Source organism: Myxocyprinus asiaticus, chromosome 27 (assembly GCF_019703515.2).
Source record: "Myxocyprinus asiaticus isolate MX2 ecotype Aquarium Trade chromosome 27, UBuf_Myxa_2, whole genome shotgun sequence".
Lineage (NCBI taxonomy): Eukaryota > Metazoa > Chordata > Actinopteri > Cypriniformes > Catostomidae > Myxocyprinus > Myxocyprinus asiaticus.
The window spans coordinates 14314911-14337363 of record NC_059370.1 but is presented as its reverse complement, the minus strand read 5'-3'; the positions used below and the strand labels follow the sequence as shown (position 1 = coordinate 14337363).

The following is a 22453-nucleotide window of genomic DNA, read 5'->3' as shown; positions in this document are numbered from 1 at the left end:
AATGTATAATTTGAGTTATTAGCAGTAACAAAGATGGTAAGCAAAACTGGACCAAATGTGTAGGAATGGGATCTAAGTGACAAGTAGTAGATTTAAATTTTTGAACACACTTAGTTATCTCATCCATAGTAGGCAGACAGAAACTAGAGAGAGTAATTAAAGAAGAATCTAATTGAACAGAATAAAATGCACTACATGCCCCATCATTTTGTGTCATCAGTTGTTGGTGAATGTTTTCGATTTTATCATTCAAATGAGCCATAAAAGTATCACATAAAACAGCAGAGTGCAGGTGTGATGGTATAAAATCAGGTGATCTTAGAATATTATTCACTGTGGAGAACAAGGTTCTTGTATTGCCCTCTTCAGCATTAATTAAATCAGCATAATATTTTGATTTAGCCATGGAAAGAGCTTCCTTATACTGTCTGAAGTGATTTTTAATACATGTCCTTATGCACAGTAAGACCAGTCTTTACATGCAAAAGTTCCAGTCGTCGACCTTTTGCTTTTAGTTGACGTAGTTCATGATTAAACCAGGGAGCAAGATGAACAAATGACACAGTCCGTGTTCTCACAGGAGCAACATGATCCAAAATATTCTGTAATCGATTATTATAGTAAAGAACCAGTTTGTCCAGACTAGATAGCTCATCTGTACTCGGAAGGTTGTCAAGTTCATTAGAAAATGCTGATAAATCAATATTCTTAATGTTACAGAATGAGATGGTACAACTTGGAACAATCTTTGATACTGCTAAATTGGCATTAAAAGACACCAATTTATGATCAGATATAGACAGGTCAAGTGCATTACAATTAAAATGTGTTATTCCAGAACAGCAGATAAGATCAAGTGTATGACCCTTGGTGTGAGTAGGAAAATCAATAAATTGTTACAGTCAAAACTAAGCATGATAAAATATATATTTGTATCAGTGCTGGTTGCCTTATCAACATGTATGTTAAAATCACCAACCATGATCACATTTGAAGTAATTGAACAAAGTAAAGTTAAAAAAGATGAAAGTTCAGTTAAAAAGCTAGTGTTTACCTTAGGAGGGTGCTATATAATAGTTAAAACAGTAGGTACTGGCCCACTGACTTGTAAAGCCATTGATTCAAATGAGACATACGAAGGTACAGATATATTGGACACTTTCCATTTCTCATTTTAAAGAATTGCAAGACCACCCCCTCGACCAGAAACACGTGGTTGGCAGGCATAAACAAAACCCCTAGGAATTGATTGATTTAGCTGTAAAAAGTCATTTTGTTGCTGCCAAGTTTCAGTTAAAAAGAGAGTAAAATTTACGATCATTCATTAGATCATAAACTAATAGTCCTTTTGTTGATTGAGCGGATGTTGAATAATCCAAAAGTGAGAGTATCTTTACCAGTTCTAGTGATAGTTGATCTGCCTAGATCAGATAGCATAGTGTGGTCAACAGTCCGTGCCGATTTCCTAATAGGACGTGATGAAGATGACCATAAGGACCTAGAGTTTGAATCGTCAAAGTTGTAATTCTGTCTTGACCCACGGTGGATATATTTGCAACGAGGCTTACAAATATCTGTGTAGAGGTGCAAATCCGGAGAAGGCTCAGCGAGATGGAATCGCAATTGAAGTAGCTCAACCACTGTATATTGTAGTATCAATGCAGCAGGGTGGCAAATGATAGTAAAAATCATCCAGCTAAGGACACTCCATGAAAGTACCTCATTGATCCTCATTGTTAGCTGACCTCAGGATCAAACACCAGGGTAGCGACAGCCGGAGAAAACTGCTACAACGTACAAAAAGTGGCGAGGACACAGTAATCCACAGAAGAGTAAATGCCCGCTCCCTGTAACTCCAGAATTAGCCAAATTTAGTCAGATTTGGCCAAAATTAAGCAAACAGAATGTTAGTAATGTCCACCGATGTTCTTTGTGACTTAAAAAAACTTCTACTAAAGACTACTAAAATTTATATACAAATCCGATATCCCCAAGGAACAGCGGAAGCCAACACGCGCCAGCGTTCGCTCCCTCGGTTGAAGAACAGATAGCAGAATTCTTTGTTGATTCAGTACAGACCAACACATCAGACAGAGCTGAATGGATTGTGCCATTGATTGTATATGAGACCATAATTCCATTCAAATTAGATACTGGTGTGCAAGTTAACCTTTTGTCCTTGGCTGACTACAAAACCTTCACAGTCAAAAGCAAAATTCACCCAGCAAAATTGAAAGTGACAGAATATACAGGTGAGAATGGGAGCTGCCTGATGACTCTGAAACACAAGGGACAGCTGTTGAGGACACAGATGCTGATTGTGGAAAAGGGTGTCCAACCAATTCTAGGACTGAGCACAAGTGAGAAACTTGACTTGGTGAGGAGAGTGTTTGTAGTAACATCACAGACTGAAATGGATGAAACCTCATTCATGGAGGAGTACAAAGATGTTTTTGAAGGACTCAGATGCCTGCCTGGGGAGCACAAAATAAATGTTGATGAAACTCGGACACCTGTTGTGCAAGCATGCAGAAAAGTTCCATTGCGTAAAAAACTCAAAGAGGAATTAGCCTGCATGGAGAAGCTGGACATCATAAAGAAAATTGATGAACCAACAGACTGGGTATGCTCACTTGTCATTGTACTCAAGAAAAATTGTGGCTTGAGAGTATGTTTTGACCCAAGAGATCTCAACAGGGCAATAAAATGTGAACATAGAACAACTCTGCCCACTAGAGCAATGAACTTGTGTCAATTGTTTTGTGTTTGTCTCTCATGACCTCCGGCGCACTTCACATTGTGCTCGCCTTGTGCTGCATGTCCGGGTCACGATTCCTTGTCATGTTGTGCTGGGGTTTGGTTGCCTGTTTATATGTGGCCAAACCCTTGCACAAATGTCCCGTCTTGTCTGTCGTTTGGCATGAGCGCATGTTGCCGTTGTCTCTGGTGACATGCGCTCATGTCATTCGGGTGTTGTGTCTGTGAGAGCAAGTGGCTTTGTTTAGTTTCCATATTGCCACATGTCTCTCAGTCTTGCGTCACACCCCGCCTTCTTGAATCCTCATTATTAGTTTATTGTTTTTACCTGTCCCTGTTTAACCTGTTTGATTTCTCTCCTTTATTAGCTCCTTGTGTATGCTATCCTGTGCTGGATTGTTTCACTTCATTCGTTCGCTCCTGTCGTCGTGTGTCCATGTTTTCTGTCTGCCTTCCCTGTTAGTTTATTCTAAACTGGTTTTGTTTTGTTTTCTCCATCGAGAGAGTTTTGGTTTTGAATTTCTGTTTTGGTTTTCTGTTTTTATTTAATAAATGCTCATTGTTACCTATCTGCGCTTGGGTCCTTCCTTCAAACACCCCATTCTGTGACAGTCTGGGAACTTTTACCTTTCTGCATGTTCGTGTCCAGCGGTTTGTTGCATTTCCACTTGAGCACGGTTCGGCACAAGCCCTCAGCAAATTATAGTAAACCTCGCTCCTTTATTTTACTTTTTGTGACATGGTCCGTGTCTCTGCTGTTTGTTAGCAAAGTAAAACCAGGGAAAAAAGCAGTCCTAACAACTGGAATATTCGATCATCCTCCATGGTGCGCCGCACTCACTACAATGTTTACCTCTCAGGCCAAAAGACGGATCTGTTCCATACCACAGTGAAGAAACCTTAACCACGCCAGCTGGCCCAGATCGACAAGGAACAGTACGGTTCTGCGATGAGAACTGTCGGCCCGATGGTGGAAAAGAAGCTAAAGTTTTGTTACCTGCCATAGACAGAATCGCTGAGTTTTGTTTATGCGTGTCTAAGCGGCTGTTATTAAACAGCGTGCACACTTTCTCTGGAATATAATGTATGTGTTACCTTGAGACCACTGGGCTGATGACAGAAACCACAGTGGAGAGAGAGACTGGAATATATGAATTAATGAAGATACATACCTCTGTTTTTGTTATTTGCACCAGGAGAAGAGGGACACCTCTGCTGCCATTGATCACGTCATTAACAGCATGTTGTTCAGTTCGGTTCCATACACACTGGGTGGAATTTATGAAAATGCGGTTGTCCCAACCTGAATTTTTCAGGAGTTAATTTGGTTGTAGAATGAGGTTGTCACTCCCATATTTTACCAAACTGCGGGAGGGTTTACATGGGGGAGGCAGGCTTCTGTCAGGGGTCCCCGGGTGGGGTGTGGTGGAGTGGAATAATAGGGTTCAAAACAGTGTTACTATGAATGTAAACTTTAATACAGTGAAAAAGACACACTATTAGCATAACATATATATATATATATATATATATATATAAAATTCTTTTGAATGTCCATGTACTAAAATAAAATATTTGATGCCATGAGTGTACCTTCATTTACTATTACTATTATTTTGAGTGGCCATGGAAAATGAAGCAATGTGATAATTTTACCTGGTCACAAAAAGTAGTCTGTTAATTTACCTAATGAACATTCATCTTTTGCTGACAATTTATGCTTGACAGAGCTAATGTGTGCTTCTAAATCACTTGCACCTTTATTAGCAACTGACACACAAGTGCCAGCTTTACATGTCATATATTCTGCTTCCCACGGATCTCGTCCTGGACGAAAGCATGGGTATTTTTTGTGCAAATCTTCTGTAAATTTGCACTTTCGTTTGGGCATTGTTTCCACTCAGCTGTCATTTGCTGCTATGTCAAGCAGCCGTTTGATGCCGAACACAACAGCGCTTCGCGCATTCCCGGAGAGATTGATAGGCAGGAATTTGGCCAATAGTTGCTGCAAGCCTCTTATAATCAACCAATTGGTGTGCGAGAAGGTGGGACTTACAAAGAGGGGTTAAAGCAATGCAAATATGCACGTACACACAGTGAAGTATTAGACCAGATGCACATCATAATGCAACTAAAGCCGAATCCCGGACATTTTCGCAAATTAAGAAATCCCAGCCAGACGCTTTTTAAGGTCCTAAAAAGAAGAAATGTCCGGGAAAAAGAGGACGTATGGTCACCCTATCCTAGTTCATCTTATGTTAGTAAGGACTACCTGATCCAGGTTCATTACATTCGCGGATAGTTTCTTACATTTATTTATTTATACATTCATTCAATAACACATTTTCTTCATGCTTTCATTTTACTTAACAGGTCTGACTGTGATTTCTGATAGAACCTCCAAAATGTAAGGTTGGGTTATGAATATTTGGATGAAAAATTGAAAATGAAAGGACAGTGCAGCAAAAGCATGAAAAGATCCCTCTGAGTCAAGACATACATTATAGACCCATTTCATTGTTTGCTTAGGTCTGTGTAGCAGTCCCAAAGGTCTGGTTACTGGATTTCATGGCTGACAGCAACAGCAATAACATTACTTTCTATTAGCTCTTACTGTATATACTATACAATTGCTCAGTTTGGGGAAGGAGGAAAATATTTATGTGTTGGTTTCCTTTGTGCAAATGTTTGCAGTTGAAATGGTCTTTGGAACATCAAGTTGAACTGACCAGCTGGGGTGAATTTGAACACCTAATAAAATATTTTTCTTGCAAAAGAGGGGTTTCAGAGCATTTTTTCTTCTTCTGGTTTTTAACCTACAAAGGACTTATAATTAATTTCTCATGGAATTTGCCCGGACATAGTGCCTGGTAGTATACGTTTTTGAGCCAATTTCAGTGCCAGATTTTCCTGATCCCTTGTCTTATCCTGAGAATCTGAGATGCAAATGTTTATGCCATTTGTAGAGAATGGCTTGAGTGACAGATTTGTTAGTGGGCAATTTCCAGAATTTTATTGTCATTGTGAAACTCTTGCCTTTATTTTGCAGTCTGTCAAACTTTTGGGCTGTGGGCAGTGATAGATGTTGGCCATTTGTTTTGATGTGACTTTTACTGGCATTGTATAAACTGTCAGTGGAATCTTGAATTATATTTCACTATTTGAAGAGATGTCATTGTGTTTAAATATGTGCCAGAATTTTCCTGCAATATTGGTATACCTCATGTGTGTACTAAAAGTCATGCAAATTATACTTTTGCAGCTTTGTTTCAATATCATTTAATCACTGTCAAGAGTTTAAATGTCACATCACAAAATGAAACAAGGTGCAATACCCTGAACCACTACTTACAGTAGTATATGGGCTTTCACATAACAGAATAAGCTTTTTTTTCTTCTTCTTTTTTTAGATTGAAATGTGCTGACAAATATGACGAAAGGAACAGACCAAAATCCGGATTATTATTCACTGAAAATCTTCCCTGATGCTGCAGTTCTCAAATCTCATTCTCATTTCTGCATACTTAAAGTGGCACAACACGTTCCGTTATGACACGTGCAAGAACCAATGACATTTGCCATCATTATTGATGTGCCATTTTGTAATCTGAATGTGAGCACCATTGAGATGTAAGAGCTTTTTTGAAGGGGAAGATTATCATTATTATTATCATATTATTATTATTACATGGCTCTCTGGAACACTTGATTATGATTGGCCAATTGCGGCATCGACAGGTCTGATATTTCTGAACAATGACGGATATCTGGGGATAAAGAGATATTTCACTGGTAATTCAGGTATTGCAATCTTTTCTGATGCGAGTAGTCGTGTAATAAGTGAGATAATGAGCAGTCAAGCCGGTCATTTTCGCAAACTTACACCTTACAGAACTCTGACACAAACCGGAGGTGGAATTCAGTGTTTCTGGAGACTCTACAGTCTCTTTCTTCTCACATTATGATGCAATTTCAACAAAAATTAATATTTAGTGTCAATTTAATTGTTTATTTTGTACTGTAATTAACCATGTACTAAGTGGGATAATGTACAGTCAGCTAGTCAATATATCAAAATAAACCCCTTCAGGGTGATATAAGACAAGTCCTGACAAATCTGTCGGGGTTTATTTTGTGATAACAATTGGCTGATTGTACATTATCTCTTACTTAACGACTGTGGCAAGCAGGGCGGGGCCAAGCGGCATCTAAGGCCAGGAAGATAAGTGTAGAATGAGGTCCACCTGGGTGCCTCACCGGTCTTGCATTCCAGTGAGGGGCAGCGGGAGTATTTAAGGAGAGGAGACAGCGGAAGACGGGAGAGAGAGACGCAAGAAGCTGTCTGTGTGTGTCAGTATGGTGTTGCTGAAGAGCAAACCTTTTGTGTACTGCAGAAAAGTGGCCTTATTGTGTGCTACTGAAAAGTGCAACAATAAATGTCTGTGTTTTGTCTCAAATCAGTTATGACAGTTCATGGAAATCCATGAATAAGCTGGCATGTTATCAATCTCTATTTTGTTATTAAGCCCTTGTGGCTATTGCACTGTTTGCACATCTTGATAGAGGTTTTACATTATTAAAGACAGACCCAGAGAAAATAGGCTGAAGTGCAAGGCATGCTCTCAGTCATGAGTCAAAAATAACGAGGGTTCTTCAACTTCAGGCCTCCAGGTGAGTAATTTAGAGGTGGGAGCTCTTAAGACTCTAGTCTTAATGTGGTTATGAACTTAAGGCTAACAAACCTACAGTTCTCCTACGAAACTGTCTTTTCTCTTTGTACAAGCTGCAAAGCAGAGATGCAACTACTTTGAGGTGGCACCACAACTAGAAAATCTGATGTGCATGATGCGAAACATGAAGCAGCATGACATGTCTCTCTAACTCTGTGGCTTTAAAAAAACACCTCTGTGGTGGTGAGACAAAGTGGTTAAAGATTTCGGGTCTCATATATAGCAGACTTATTCCCTTTGAAGTCTTTGATATTCCATTTGTATATTCTGTTCTCATTCAACAGACTGTGCAACATCACTTACAATATATGATCACAAATCACAGGTGTAGCAAACACCTGACAGTCACACCTAGAGGTCATCATGTTATCAAAGCATCTCAAGATCACATGACTTGGGTCTAGCTGGGTGGGACTGACCACGTGCTCTAGTTCTTTAACCAGATTAGCCTGAGGAGGGTAAGCTTTATCCAGGGATCGTGAATATCCTTGACTCATTAAAACCAAAGCATTTTTTCAAATGCCAGTCAGATAAAAAACACGTTGACAGGAGCTGCAATCACACAGGCCTTGTATAAATGCTATTCAGAACATGTGGTTATCTTTTCTAGTCAGATATTTCTCCCTGTGCAGTGTTATCATAAAAGTGGAATTGCTGTGGGATTTTGTATTGCATGTCTCCTTGTAACTACTTTGTGCAATTTGTAGTTTCATAGATAAAGAAATGTCAAAAGTTGAGAATGTTTAACTGTTTATGCTTGCATGCATCTTTGTTTATGGTGGGTTACATATACTGTACATGCACAACATTTTGCATCTGAAAATATTAATTAAGGAAAAATTATGGTAAAGAAAAAAAATTTATGTGTATGTGCACAGCAAGAGCATAACATTATATAATAATAATAAAAAAAAAAATACTTTCATACTTTTCCTGTTTACTATCTCGTTCGGCTCAGAAATGTCTAACACCAAGCGGAGGCACTGAATGCTTAAATCCCTTCATTTTGCATGGAAATTGAGCTCAGGGCTAAATCACTCTTTAGAGGTAATCTTTCTCAAAATCCAGCAAAGAAGTACATATCCAAGAGGATAAACAAGCTTCAAATAAAATTCAGAATTGATGCAATTCAACCATCAGCCTCAGTCGAATGACTTGACTATGTCATCACAACTGTGCTGAATTGTTGAAGGGATAGAGCACATGGCTCACATCTCATTTTTATTTCAAAGACTGTATCCCTTTCGGAGTTAGCATTCGGCTGGACTTAAAGCAGATTAATGTGCAAGCATACCCATGGGCATTTTGGAATAACTCTTCGGATACTCCAGAGGTGTTCTCTTACCTTGGGTGACTCAATCGCCAGTCTCCCCAACCCACTAAAGTGGGTTTGCTGAACACGCAAAGTAATATGCTAATCAACCTAGAATGAAAGGCAGTCCCCTGGGCAAGAGCATAAGGATTTCTCTTAACGGTTCTGTAGTTGTTTTTGCCAGCATGTGTGGTCGGGCTCTTTAAAATCTAATAAGATGCAGGGCCAAACAACAGGACCAAACAGTCGTAAAGTAGTTGTGCCTGAGGGAGCTCTCTAGCTTGAACTCACACCTCGAATGCTGTTTCATTTAACTGAGATTGTACCTTAAAGGAATAAATTAGGCTACCCAAAATTGAAAATTCTTTCATTATTTACTCACCCTAATGTCACTTTAAACCTGTATGACTTACTTTCTTCCGAAGAACACAAAAGGAAACATTTGTGAAAAGTCTTCACACAGCTTTTTGTCATATAGTGAAAATGAACAGTGACTCCAGGCTGTCAAGTTCCAAAAAAGGACAAATAACACAATAAAAAGTACTGCACTATATCCCAAGTATTCTAAAGTCATAAGGGCTGCACAATTAATTTAAGAAATATATAGAGAGAGCCATGCAATCAACTGTGTAATGAGCAGACTGAAATTTAAATCACAAAACTTAAATCATAAAATTGATTCACACTCATATCTAATCACTGATGATCTGAGTGGTGCCCAGTAAAATATTTTTGTCTTTTTTGGAGGTTGACAGTCCAGAGTCACTATTCACTTTCATAATATGGCTAAATAAATAAGTAAATAAAGTAATAGGGGTTTGGAGTAATATTAGGATGAGTAAATAATGCCAGGATTTTCACTTGTAGGTATACCTATAACCTACACTGAAACAAATTCACTTTGCCCATAGAGGGCAAAGCTTTATGAGAAATGGGAGATCTCATCAAAATATAGCATTCACATTCCATGCTTGCCTTTTGATTTAGCAGATGTAATTACAGTAATTGTGCAATTTGTCTGAGACTGTGAGTCGGTGTAATTAAAAAAAATATGATTTTCATAGAAGCCTCCTGAGCTTTTTGTTTAATTTGTCATGCCATGTTGGGCTGCTTAGGTTGTTTCCCTTGGTAATCTGGAATACAAATGCAGCAAGCACACGCAACCATATCAGCCAGCAGACGTGAGATTAGAGTGGATAGACAGGCCCCGGTATCTGTTTGGTTATGCAACAGATACAATGGTTTCTAGAGCTGTGTCTGTGGCTCAGGACAGATGCTATGATGAGAAGCTGGCACCTGTATCCATTAAAATTTGACACTCTGGAAGCCTGGGTTGTCGTGCTGAGGCTCTGTGTCTCCCGAACACATACACAGCAAGAAACATAGACACACACACATGTACATATAATATGCAGATGAAGTCCAAGAGAGCAGAACCCTCATTACCCAGAGCTCTAATCAGGCAATGCCACTTCACAAAGGCTGGTCTTTTGTCTGTGTGCAGACATGGTCCAGAACTCACACATTCAGTAATGTGGGCACAAACACACACTGATAACACACCCAGTGCATCAGCAGGATCAGACAGCCAGGTCACCAGTTTGGATTTTCTATCCTGTGGACAACATTGGACAATCTGAAAATACCCTGACAATTTCCCTATGAGATTTCAAATCACATTTCCAAGCTTGGCTTTGTTCTTTAATCTATTCAACTTGAAAACGGTTGTTATAAGAGTAAATTAATTTCTCCCATTGCTAAATCCTGCTTGCATTAAATACTCTGTGTCAAATACAAATCTGGTCTATCAAGCAGAAATCAAGACACAAATACAGAAATGCAATCTTCTATGGATATGAAGGGAATGTTTCCCTAAGTGAGTATATAAAGAGCTTGTAGTCCAAACAAAAGTAGATCTGACAATGGATATTAACAAAAGAAAGTCAGCAGATCATGAAAAAATGTCTTGATTAAAAAGTCTGCAAATGATTTGTCAAAGTTTAATGTCAACGTGAAATCAAAATTTATCCTATTTACTAAATGCATTCATCAGTGTATGGGTTGACAAATTAGGTTGTCCGAGATGATATAAATAAGAAATATCTTTAAAAAATATTCAGTTCTTATAAATGTAATCTTTGTGTCCATGCTGTTTTTTGTTTTGTTTTTCTGTTTTACAATTAAAAAAAAAACAGAAAAAAAAACCATTTATAGCAATTTCTACAAAAAAATAAATAAAAATAAAATATATATATATATATATAAATAAATTAATATATATAGAGAGAGAGAGAGAGAGAGAGAGACCCAGGCACCTTTGTGCGAATGTACTAATGTTTTTCCACACTTTTTATTGCCAAAAATCTGCATTTATATATTTTCAGGTGGTGCATGCTCGACTCAACTGCACATCCAAGCACAGAAACTGATTGTGTGAAGCAGTGCGCACTTATTCATTACGTGCAACGCATGTCCCGGGCATAATAAACACGTGAGCAGATTTACTGTACGGAGAATGAAGACCACCTGCAAGTGGAGAACCAGGTGTGCAAGTGATACGGGCAAGCTGCCATATCTCTTCGCATTGCCTGAAAACTCTCACTCACTTTCATCTGAATCACCATCAAAAGTGAAACCGCCCAAGTGAGACCCTGCGTGAGCACGATACAGACTGAGAAGGGCCTGGCCAGCAAGCTACAGCCAGACAGGAGCGGACTGGGAAGAAAATTTGGCCCGAGATTTTACATAGAAACTGGCCCAAAAGTTGTTGCGCTTGGTTGCTGTCCTATTCTGCATATCGCTGCCCCCTTCCGCATATCGCGGCGCCATTTTGTGGCGCGTTCTGCATAACGCGGCTACCCATGTGGCCCCATTTCGTGGCCGGCCCACCGGGAAAAGTCCCAGTTCTCCCAATGCCAGTCCGCCACTGCAGCCAGGTATACTTGTGTAGACTGAAAAATAATAGTAAATAATAGATTTAGATTTTAGACTTCAGCATTCATTATATTTTATATCTGTATGTATAGTGTCTAATAATGCATTAACAATGTACACTTAAGTTTCTCTTGCCAGTAAAGTTTGATATGAATTGAATTTGCCCATTTGATCCTACAATTAAAAAAAGTTCACTGGAAAACAGCAGATTAATACCTGTAAAAATGTGTCTAATTATGCGTGACTACTTTTATTTTACTTTTGGGCAAAGGCTGAGTGTGTGTAAGGCTGGGGAGGCTGGCCATGTGTATGATGTGTGTATTAATTAATACAGATATTGATAGGGAATTCCGATTGCCGCTTCGGGATGAGGCTGCAGCTAACTGCTGGTCTAGCATTGGTTTCCCCATTTTGTAATTGATTCACAGCCCTAATATATACAGTATACAGTATGTATGACTTAATGCCTTAAAATATCAAGTGGAGTAACCATCAAGTAAAGGGTATTAAATTAATTCTCTTAAAACTTGAATACACATGTGTACACAACGTAATTACTAATTTCAAAACACTGTTGAAACATATTTTTTCAAGGTAAAACTTTTTTATTTATTTTTTTTTTTTTAAATATTCATTTTTGAGTCACGAATATCCAAAAGTTTTCTTAGGTTACTCAATTTGCCCAGAACAAAATGGTATTTCCATACAGTATATATGTCAAAACATCTGAAAAACTTTACACACAGTCTAAAGGGGTCTTCTTTTTTTAAAGAAAGAAATAATAAAAATCCAAACTACTTATGCAAACCTTTACTTTTTTAGGAATCCTAGCTTGAAATGAGACTTTATTATTATTATTATTATTATTATGTTTATGTTTATGTTTTATACCTTCTCTGGACAGCTACACCTTTTTTTTTTTTTTTTTACTTTAAGCCTAATACAAATATCAAAATGGCTTTGAACTCAGAAACTGAAAATGATGCTCATGTTCATCATTCAAGTATTCATGTAATTGTTTTGTGTGAATTTCATGTATTTTTGAATAACTTAATAGATCTGGACAAAATAAATAAATAAATAAATAAATACAAATGAGTGTCATGTCATTGTCCCGCACGTTATTCCAAGTAAAGTTTCATGTTTGTTTTCGTAATCTTCTGTCAAAATGCAGTAACTTGCTCTTCTCTAAAATTGCTTGCCTTTTCAACTGACATCAACTGACAAAAAAAAAAAAAAAAAAAAAAAAATCTCTCATACTTTTTCAACCCCTCCCCTCCAAGCACCTCCATTCTGGTTCCATTTCATGATCTAATTAATTATTTATGGGTAAATCATGTTTTGCCCTCCATTTTTTTCTTGTTGACACTTGGATTACAAACGTAAAATGAGTTGTGAACAGTGTTTTACATTGACTTATGCTCATTATAAAGTAAAATGGTAAATGGTCTGCACTTATATAGCGCCTTTTAAAACCTTAGCGGTTCCAAAGCGCTTTACTCTGTGACTCATTCACCCATTCACACACACATTCACACACCAATGACGGCAGAGCTGCCATGCAAGGCACTAGCCTGCCATTGGGAGCAACTTGAACTTAAAGCAACCACAATCTCCCTGATGTTAAATAGTCCACCAGATGTTACACTTGGTTTAAAAAAATAATAATTTCTACTCAAAAGTTTCTACTCAAATTTAAACTCTAATTGAAGTAAGATACATCACAACACTGCTCCAAATGTCCACCCAGGAAGTTGGATACAGACAGCAAGCCAGAGAAACCTTTTGTGAGCTGAGTCTATGAGATAGCTCCTGCACAGTTCAGCGGAGAACTGTGTTATTTGCTGGTCACGGAGGATTGCACTGACCTGTCCAATCTGTGGGCTGTGTCAGGATTCATTAGTGCAACAGTAGGACTCACTCAAGTCTGTCATGAACATATCTGTGTATACTGTAGGAAATCCTCAGAGACAAGGAATAAAGTTCTGAAGAAGCATATGCTTGGCACATCCGACTCAGCACCTTTGATTGTAAATAAATGTATTCTGATGCTCACTTCTTATTTGAATGTGTATCTCAGGGTGATTTTGTTCACTGCGAGGATGCAAAGGCGAGGCAGTCATTTGAGGAGATTAAATATTGAAAGCAATTAGAGTGTTTGTATTGCCCCTCTTATTTTTGTGTATCGTTAGTGTGCAGTGCCTTACAGCAAAGTAAACAACTGCAAATCTCCAAGTACTATTGTGTATACACAACAATGATGATGATGAAGATGCAACGGCTTTTGCTGACAATGTTGCTGATGATGAAGTGGACATTGATGATGAATATGACAAAGATGGCTTTGATTTCTAATCAAAAGAAATGATTAAGCTTTCACATGTTGATCACTTCTACTAGCAATCCTGTTAAGTATTTTCCTGTTACCAAGACAGATCAGATCATCTTCCGCCATGTATGCTAAACCAGTCTCCTGCGTAATAGTGCCTACATTTATTTCCACAGTGAGCAGCGCTGCTCACATCAATGCACACCAAACCATTACACCAGCTCTTCCACCTGCTGCTGAAATATTTACAATTATTGGGTGAAAGTCTAAAAGGGGAGCAAAAGGGTAAGGTTGTACTGCACAGCGAGGAAGTGTGATGCAGGCTCTTTTAGAATATTAGATTTTGTAGATTTTTTTATTTATTTTTTATTTGTATTTATAGTGCTAAGGATGTTGTTACATTTTCCCATCTGCTCACAGAATTTCCTATCTCTTAATCTCTGACTAAGTATTTTGCAGCTTTTTGAAGGCCATGTGCTCTGGGGCATCTTTAATGGCCTTTTCTCTTGACCAGTGGTTCCCAACCCTGTTCCTGGAGGCCCCATAACACTGCACATTTTGTATATCTCCCTATCTAACACACCCAATACAGGTTGTAGAGTCTCTACTAACTAGCTAATGAGTTGAACCAGGTGTGTTTGATTAGGGAGATATCCAAAATGTGCAGTGTTGGGGGGCCTCCATTGTGTGTGATTGGCTGTCTTTGTGTGTGGAGGATGCAACTGTTTGTTGTTTCTCTCAGTTTCTGCTATGCGTGAGTTCCCCGTAGAGCCTTTGCCTTCCAGTGCATCCTTCATCATTCATTCTAGGCATTATAGAAAAAGTGCCAGGACTACGCCTATTTACATTTTATATAGAATTCGGTATGCATCAGAGCAAATCGATCGGAAAAGCATGGGAGCTCATACAGTAGCTGACATTAACTATGAGCCTCATCAGTCATACACTGGGCAGTGGGTAATGTGCTTTTCCACCTATCTTTCGGTTCACCGTGCATTTACTCTTTTGTATGTGTGTGTGTGTGTATATACAGTATATATATATATATATATATATATATGGACTTACTGGTTTGAGTCATGTTTAGCATTTAAACCTTTCTCTTCTTTTTGAATAAACTGGAGCCACACATCACACACTAAGCACTTGATAATAACTAAGCTTACAAGAGCAAGTTCTATGTCAGTGTTTAAAAGTGAATTTTAAAGGAAAAATCGTATTCTTCACAAAGCCAAACCAACATGTATCCTACAAATTTATATTCCCATAAAATATTTAAACTTGAAAAAGCTTTCTAACCTGCCACAGAAGAGCTTGAGAATGTTGCACATACAAAAACTGTGAAAACTAGGATTCATTCTCAATAAAATAACAAACACAGCATGAACTTTGAAACTTTTGAATCTCTTGAGGCAACTGTTTTGTTGTCTAATATTGATGCGATAAACTTGCTGAAAATAATAATAATATTAAAACATCAAATGGATAAAGAAAACGATGTGATGAAGAGAAGTGATAGAACTACTATTGGTTGCAAGGGCATAGCAGCCATGGGGGATGTGGGGGACACATCCTCTGCACTCTTTCAAAAGGTGATTTTTGTCCCCCGCACTTTTCCAAGCTAAACCCATACCGACTCCATATGGTGAATTTTTAAACAGTATTCTTTTGTTACTTTGGGCAGATTGAGCGACCATCCAGCCAATCACAGGTGAGTTTCATGAGCCAAAACAATCCTTACGTAATAAGCCATCAGTCAGACAGTCTGATCAACACGGCTCAGTTCATTTCTACAAAGTTGCTTTCAACAATGCTCATTTATCCTTGTTTTTATTTGCATTGATGTTGATCTAAATTAAAAATCTAGAGATGAGGAACACACAAATGAGTTATTTATCAGCATATCGTTCTTGATTGGCAGCATTATGTGAAATGCACTGCAGAAAACAAAAACAAAAGACAATCCTTCTTTTAAGCACACATTGTAAGTGGAGTTTATATCAGCGCATGAGTCTTCATTAAGTTATGCTTTTTACATTATGTTTGTGAGGTAATAGTTTGATCGGTTGTTTTTGTCAATTTAATCAGATCACTAGATCTGTGTTAAATATATAAAGCTATTTTTAATATCAGCTCCTTTTTTTACCTCTATTTTGGTGTGCAGTCGACAAACTGTGGGAAAAAAGATAGATCTGTAGTGTTCTTCACTTAGGCATTTTACTTAAGTGAATAGATATGTAGACATGCTTTTTATACATGAAAATGTACTCTTATTATAAGACTATTATTTTTGTCTTTTGATAAAAGTCATGGTCAGCAGCTCACAAACTGTAGGGAAATTATAGATTTGATTTGTTCTTATAATGCTTGAAACCTCTACTAAAGTCTCTTTGTAGGTCTGTAGACATACAAATTTTAAAACATTAAAATTTTCTTTTGATCGTTGATTCAGTGACTGACTAATTTCACACAAGACACTCATTTGTCACCACCTTCTGGCATCACCAGAAATGGTCAATGAATCATTAAATGGATCTGAACGAATTTTGGTGAATGTAGTCAAAGCACTCGACCCACTTGGATACATTTAAATCCCAAAATGCTCAAGCACAGAGTAAAAAATAAAATTGTGCACATGCACAACTGTCATTATTGAATTGATTAAATAATTTATTCAGTACCAGCTTGTGCTCAGTCTTTTATTGTCATGTGTGAAACAGAAGCAAGTGCTCCACAAGATGCCCTTTATTTTTGCAGCTAATTTAGCTAAATTTTGCAGTTATTTTTGCAATACTTTAATCTTTAAAATACTACAAATATTAAAAGTAAATAATATGTATATATTAATATAATACTTATCTCATACTTACTGTATATATTAATATACACTGTAACATATTCATACTGCACTGTAAGTGTTGGGTCAATGCATCACACACACACTTTTAAAATGACTGCTACGCCCCTGATTGGTTGAAGGTCACAAAAATATGAAGTTTCCCTTTGGAAATCATCAGTATCGAAAATAAATCCGTAAAACGCCAGTCCTCGTGAACATGGCTGGAATGAAATCATACGATGATGCGCGCGAGACTTTTACAGCGTAACGGCCGTTAACACAGGACGCGCCCTTTTAATTGTTGCTTAATATACAGCTACACTTTGGCCGTTGCGTTGCGTCTTGCTGTTTTCAGCATTTATATGAGCACTAGCTGCATCCTATCGATTATGTTCCGCTCCGTCTAGCTGTTTTTGAACGCAAGAACGCGCCCCGTGTGAGCGGACCCCTTACATTGCTCCTTATAATTGCACTACAGACACCAATTTGTCAACCGTCTCCAGCCAACCACGTCAATTACCAGCGATCACTCCCGCCATTCACGCACCAGATTTAATATGCACGAGGAAAACAAGTGCATAATCTCCCCGCGCGCACGATATCACTCAAGGATTAGCGTGCTAAAAAAAAAAACTAAAAAAAAAAAAACTTGCTAAACACCCTAAATTAAACGGCTTGCCTAAAGTCCCTTACGTTTACTTTGCTCATTCGGAATGGCAGCACCGTTAACGTGACATCTGTTCGACCGAGGAGTGAACTTGTCCCCGAAAACACAGGGTGTAAAAAGCTCGCCTAACTTCATCACCCTCGATCTAGCATAGCTACTGGTCTATTGTCAGTTGCCACCGTGCGCCCGTTATGCTGAATGTCACTGCACAATTTGCTAAATGATTCATTTGGAGAATAAAAGTGCACACTCGAAATGCACTGCTGTGGCACTGTGCATCTCTCTTTGACGAAATGCACATCAATACAAAAGTCCACATGAATTATATGGTACATGCGTTTAAAATAACACTGAAATTGATCCGTGCTGCACCATGGACCTGAGGCTTGATATTAAATCACAACAAGCTATGTAGATCATAGGTACACGATAAAAAATTACCTGCGTGTCCAACTACAAGTGATCCAGAAAGGTATTCCCCGAGTGAGGTTTTAAAATACGAGCTTTACTTTTAGAGCAACAATGTTTACTGGTAATACGAAGTAAATCCAATCCCGTTTTTGGTTAACCAACGTCCTCGGAGTGGCAATCCGCTGACGAAGTTAGCAGCCCAGTTTGTGCATTCCTTTCTGAATATTTCAGCTGTCGGTTGACGTGAAATCCTCGTTTCAGCACCTCCGCTGGAGTGGACAGCTCCACACAAAGCAGCTTCACCTCAAGCTACGGGTCTCGAGTGCGAGCCTTCCACCTACTGGCTGCAACCCCGGTCGGATTTACATACAATAATACAATCAGCCAATCAGAAACCCCACTGGAGGCACCGACTTGTCTGTGATCATCAGTTTAAATGAATTGTCCTTAACAAAGATGAACAGAGTTTGCGTGCAGTGTCCTGTCTTCTACCTCGCGATGCAGTGTTTATGCAGGCTACTTGTATATATTTCTGCATTTATATTGTGCTAATAAGCAAAGTTTTTTTGTTTTTGTTTTTTTACAGTAATGTGATCCAAAAGTCTGAGACCAGTCTGAGACCAACTTTCCTAAACACTTGTTTGTCACTTTGTACAGGAAATTTGGAAAAAAATATTTTTCGTGATCCATGAGATCATTGCGTGTAATGTCTATAGGTTGATTTTGAGGTAATTTGGTTATTTAAAAAAAATAATAATAATAATAATAATGTTGCATATTTATTTAGCTAATGAAAATCCCTGAAATAAACACATTTCGTTTGAGACAAATTACTTATTTATAATTTTCAGTTTTGTTTAAGGTCATTAAATCAAACTTTTTTTTATAAAAATGTCCAATAAGTGAAAGGATAGCATTCGGGGTAAAAAGCCCTCATGTTGTAATGGCTAAAGGCCTCTTTTAATTAACTTCTAAAAATCTACACATTGATTTTCTTTTCTTCTTTTTTTAAGTGAGGCAAATAATTTGTTATGAAAAATGTTGAAAGTAGGCTCACACTGACTCATCCAATCATAATAGAGATTAGTTTGTTTATAGAGTACTTGAGATGTAATAAAATGCCAAATGTGTTTGAAATTAACAGGAAATGGTTGACTTTTTCTGAAGTAGTTATTTTGAGTAAGCATCATCTTAATTTGTTATTCAAAAAAGCATCTTGCTGTCTCAAAATTATTTGTATTAGTTGACAAATGTTGCACTATAACTATTTCCCCTATATCTACACAATATCACTTTAAACCCCCTAGGGGCCTTTTACCTCAAGTGAGGGAGCCTTTTACGCCCTCGCCACCTTTTTTTTTTTTTTATTTATTTTTTTTTTTACTGAATTTTAATTGAAATAACCTTCTATTGTTATTTCTTTTCACATGAATTATGTTGCTCCAACAATTTTCAATAAAAAATATATACTTTATATACAGTTGTGCTCAAAAGTTTGCATACCCTTGGAGAATTGGTAATATATGTACCATTTTTAAAGAAAACATGAGTGATCAGGCAAAACACATTTCTTTTATTTCTTATGGGATACATATTCAACTGTAGGTTATAACAGAATGGCAGAATCATAAAACAAAACATGGCAACAAAGAAAAAAAATTAAATGACCCCTGTTCAAAAGTCTGCATACCCTTAGTTCTTAATACTGTGTATTGCCCCCTTTAGCACTCCAGAACCTTCACCTTTTTCTGCTGTAACCACTGGAGGGTCAACTTGGCCTTGTGCTTATGGTCATTGTCATGCTAGAAAGTCCAAGAGCGTATTGTGCTCCTTGAAACAACCACACCGTCTTTTTCCAGAGCAGCCTGTATTTCTCCTGAGGTTACCTGTGGGTTTTTCTTTGTATCCCGAACAATTCTTCTGGCAGTTGTGGCTGAAATCTTTCTTGGTCTACCTGACCTTGGCTTGGTATCAAGAGATCCCAGAATTTTCCACTTCTTAATAAGTGATTGAACAGTACTGACTGGCATTTTCAAGGCTTTGGATATCTTTTTATATCCTTTTCCATCTTTATAAAGTTCCATTACCTTGTTACGCAGGTCTTTTGACATTTCTTTTCTGCTCCCCATGGCTCAGTATCTAGCCTGCTAAGTGCATCCACGTGAGAGCTAACAAACTCATTGACTATTTATACACAGACACTAATTGCAATTTAAAAAGCCACAAGTGTGGGAAATTAAACTTTAATTGCCATTTAAACCTGTGTGTGTGTCACCTTGTGTGTCTGTAACAAGGCCAAACATTCAAGGGTATGTAAACTTTTGATCAGGGCAGTTTGGGTGGTTTCTGTTATCATTATGATTTAAAAAGGAGCCAAACGACTATTTATGTAATCCCAGAATGACTCAATGTTCAGTGGGGGATTTTGTGGGGGACATGACATCTTTTGCAGGGCTCCCTGTTCTTCTATTCTAATCTTTTCTATTTGCAAAAGTAATGTTTGGGAGTCTAAAATGTATTTTTCTTATTGACACACTAAAGCTGAAGATATAAATAACCATCTTAAGACAAATGTTTTTGTGAAACATCTTATGTGCCTAAGACTTTTGCACAGTACTATATATATATATATATATATGTATATATAGGCCTTGATACATTTTTTGACCAGAAGAAAGCCAAGTTTCCTTAAGGGGTGCATTTAGCCCCATTGTATCCTACAATTTGAATGCCCCCTTTTGCTTTAACGACTAAATGTACTCAAGCTGGCATGGAGTTCACAAATTTGTGCAAAACCCAATGATCCATGTTATTCCAGTATGATTTGAAAATGTTCCAAAGAGCACCTTTTGTGGAATCAAGGAAATCTAAACTTTTGCTCAAAGAAATTGGCATGGTCAGTGTCACAAAATTGCTTACATTATATTACTAACCTATAAATAATGCAGATCTAACTTAACTTAATCTCATATTGTCATAACTTTTCCTTGTTTATTAGTATTATTATTAGTATTAGTATTAGTATTAAAAAAAATAAAAGCTACTGTTTTTCTATGCTTAAATAAAAAGATATGTATTGTTGGTGTTGTGTATATAGTTTACACTGGTTAGTTATTATCACTGCCATAGACCATTTTAAGGACCATTTGATGGTTTAAGGAAGTGACATCTTTGTCTCTTTTTGAACATTCCCTGCTAGTTGTCAAACGTATTCAAAACAACAGCAGGAGGCTCTTCATTCATGGTGACTTTAACATGATTAATGTTAGTAATGTTAACTTGATGTCATAAAATGTCATTATTGAAATGTGGACCATGTTGTTCGGTGGTTGGATGCTCCCTGGATGCCTGGAACTAACTGAAATTAAAATGTTTCATTAACAGTTTTTCTGTATTGTGTCACTGTGATTAAATATGATGTTTGCCATTAATTTTCCTTTTCACACGGTTCCACTGTCATTTTGATTGGCAAATTCATCTTCAGTATTCATGTAGGCCTATAGACTGGATAACCAGCACAGTTTTCAATAAGGATTCCACCCATGTTCTGGAGGCACATCTGCACCGAGGTCCTCATATCAGTCTCAAGTATCTCTCTGATTTTCACACTTGTCAGTTCATCACGGTGCCAAAAATTATGTGGCTCAGAGGGGCTTTATAGAGCAAAGACAACAGAAAATTCTATCACTGAAGAGTTGTTTTAGTCCACTGAATGCTTTGGTGTGGTTGGGGTAAAGCTAAAGGTAAATAGTAGGTTTTTTCAGGCATAGCTTTGAAGGGATATGTGTTTATGCAACCCCTTTACACATTGCCTTGGACACACATTTTCATAAAAATTTTGTTTGTTTTTTAAAGGATTAGTTCACCCAAAATGATAATTCTCTCATCATTTACTCACCCTTCTGCTTTCTCAGACTTTCTTTCTTCTGTGGAACACAAACATATAAAAAAAAATATGATGAGAATGTATCCATACAATGCTAGTCAATGGTTACCAATGCTTCCAAGCACAAAAAAGGATGTAAAAGCAGCACAGAAGTAATCCATACAACTCCAGTGGTTTAATCCATGTCTTTTGAAGTGAAACAATTGGTTTTGAGTAAGAACAGACTAAAATGTAACTGCTTTTTAATTTTATTCAATTTAGATGATATTTTGTGCTGCCTTTACAGCCTTTATGGAGCTTGGAAGTGTTGTACCTCATTGACTTGCATTGTATGGATCTATTCATATCTTATCTCCATCACAATATCTTTGAGTTTGAGATGGCATAAGGGTGTGTAAATGAGAAGAGAATTATCATTTTGGGGTGAATTAATCCTTTAAGCAAATTCAAAATGCTTCCGTTAGAAGATATAGTCCCTGACATGTTAACAATAAAGGGGCACTCACACATATGGTACAGCAAATTGCAGTGAAAATGCAAGCAGAATTTTCAAAATATTTTTCAATAAGATTTTCCAATTTTTGTTGA

General features: G+C 37.5%; 1 protein-coding gene across 4 annotated transcripts in view; it reads right to left on the bottom strand.

Moving 5' to 3' along the window:
* LOC127418326 (follistatin-related protein 5-like) overlaps nt 1-18271 on the bottom strand; it is a 314771-nt gene extending 296500 nt beyond the window's left edge. For all 4 annotated transcript variants that reach the window (XM_051658892.1, XM_051658895.1, XM_051658893.1 and 1 more), the window contains exon 1: nt 18010-18271. The gene's annotated coding sequence lies outside the window, so the exon portion shown is untranslated. The remainder of the gene's footprint in view (nt 1-18009) is intronic.
* Nucleotides 18272-22453: the final 4182 nt, after the last annotated feature.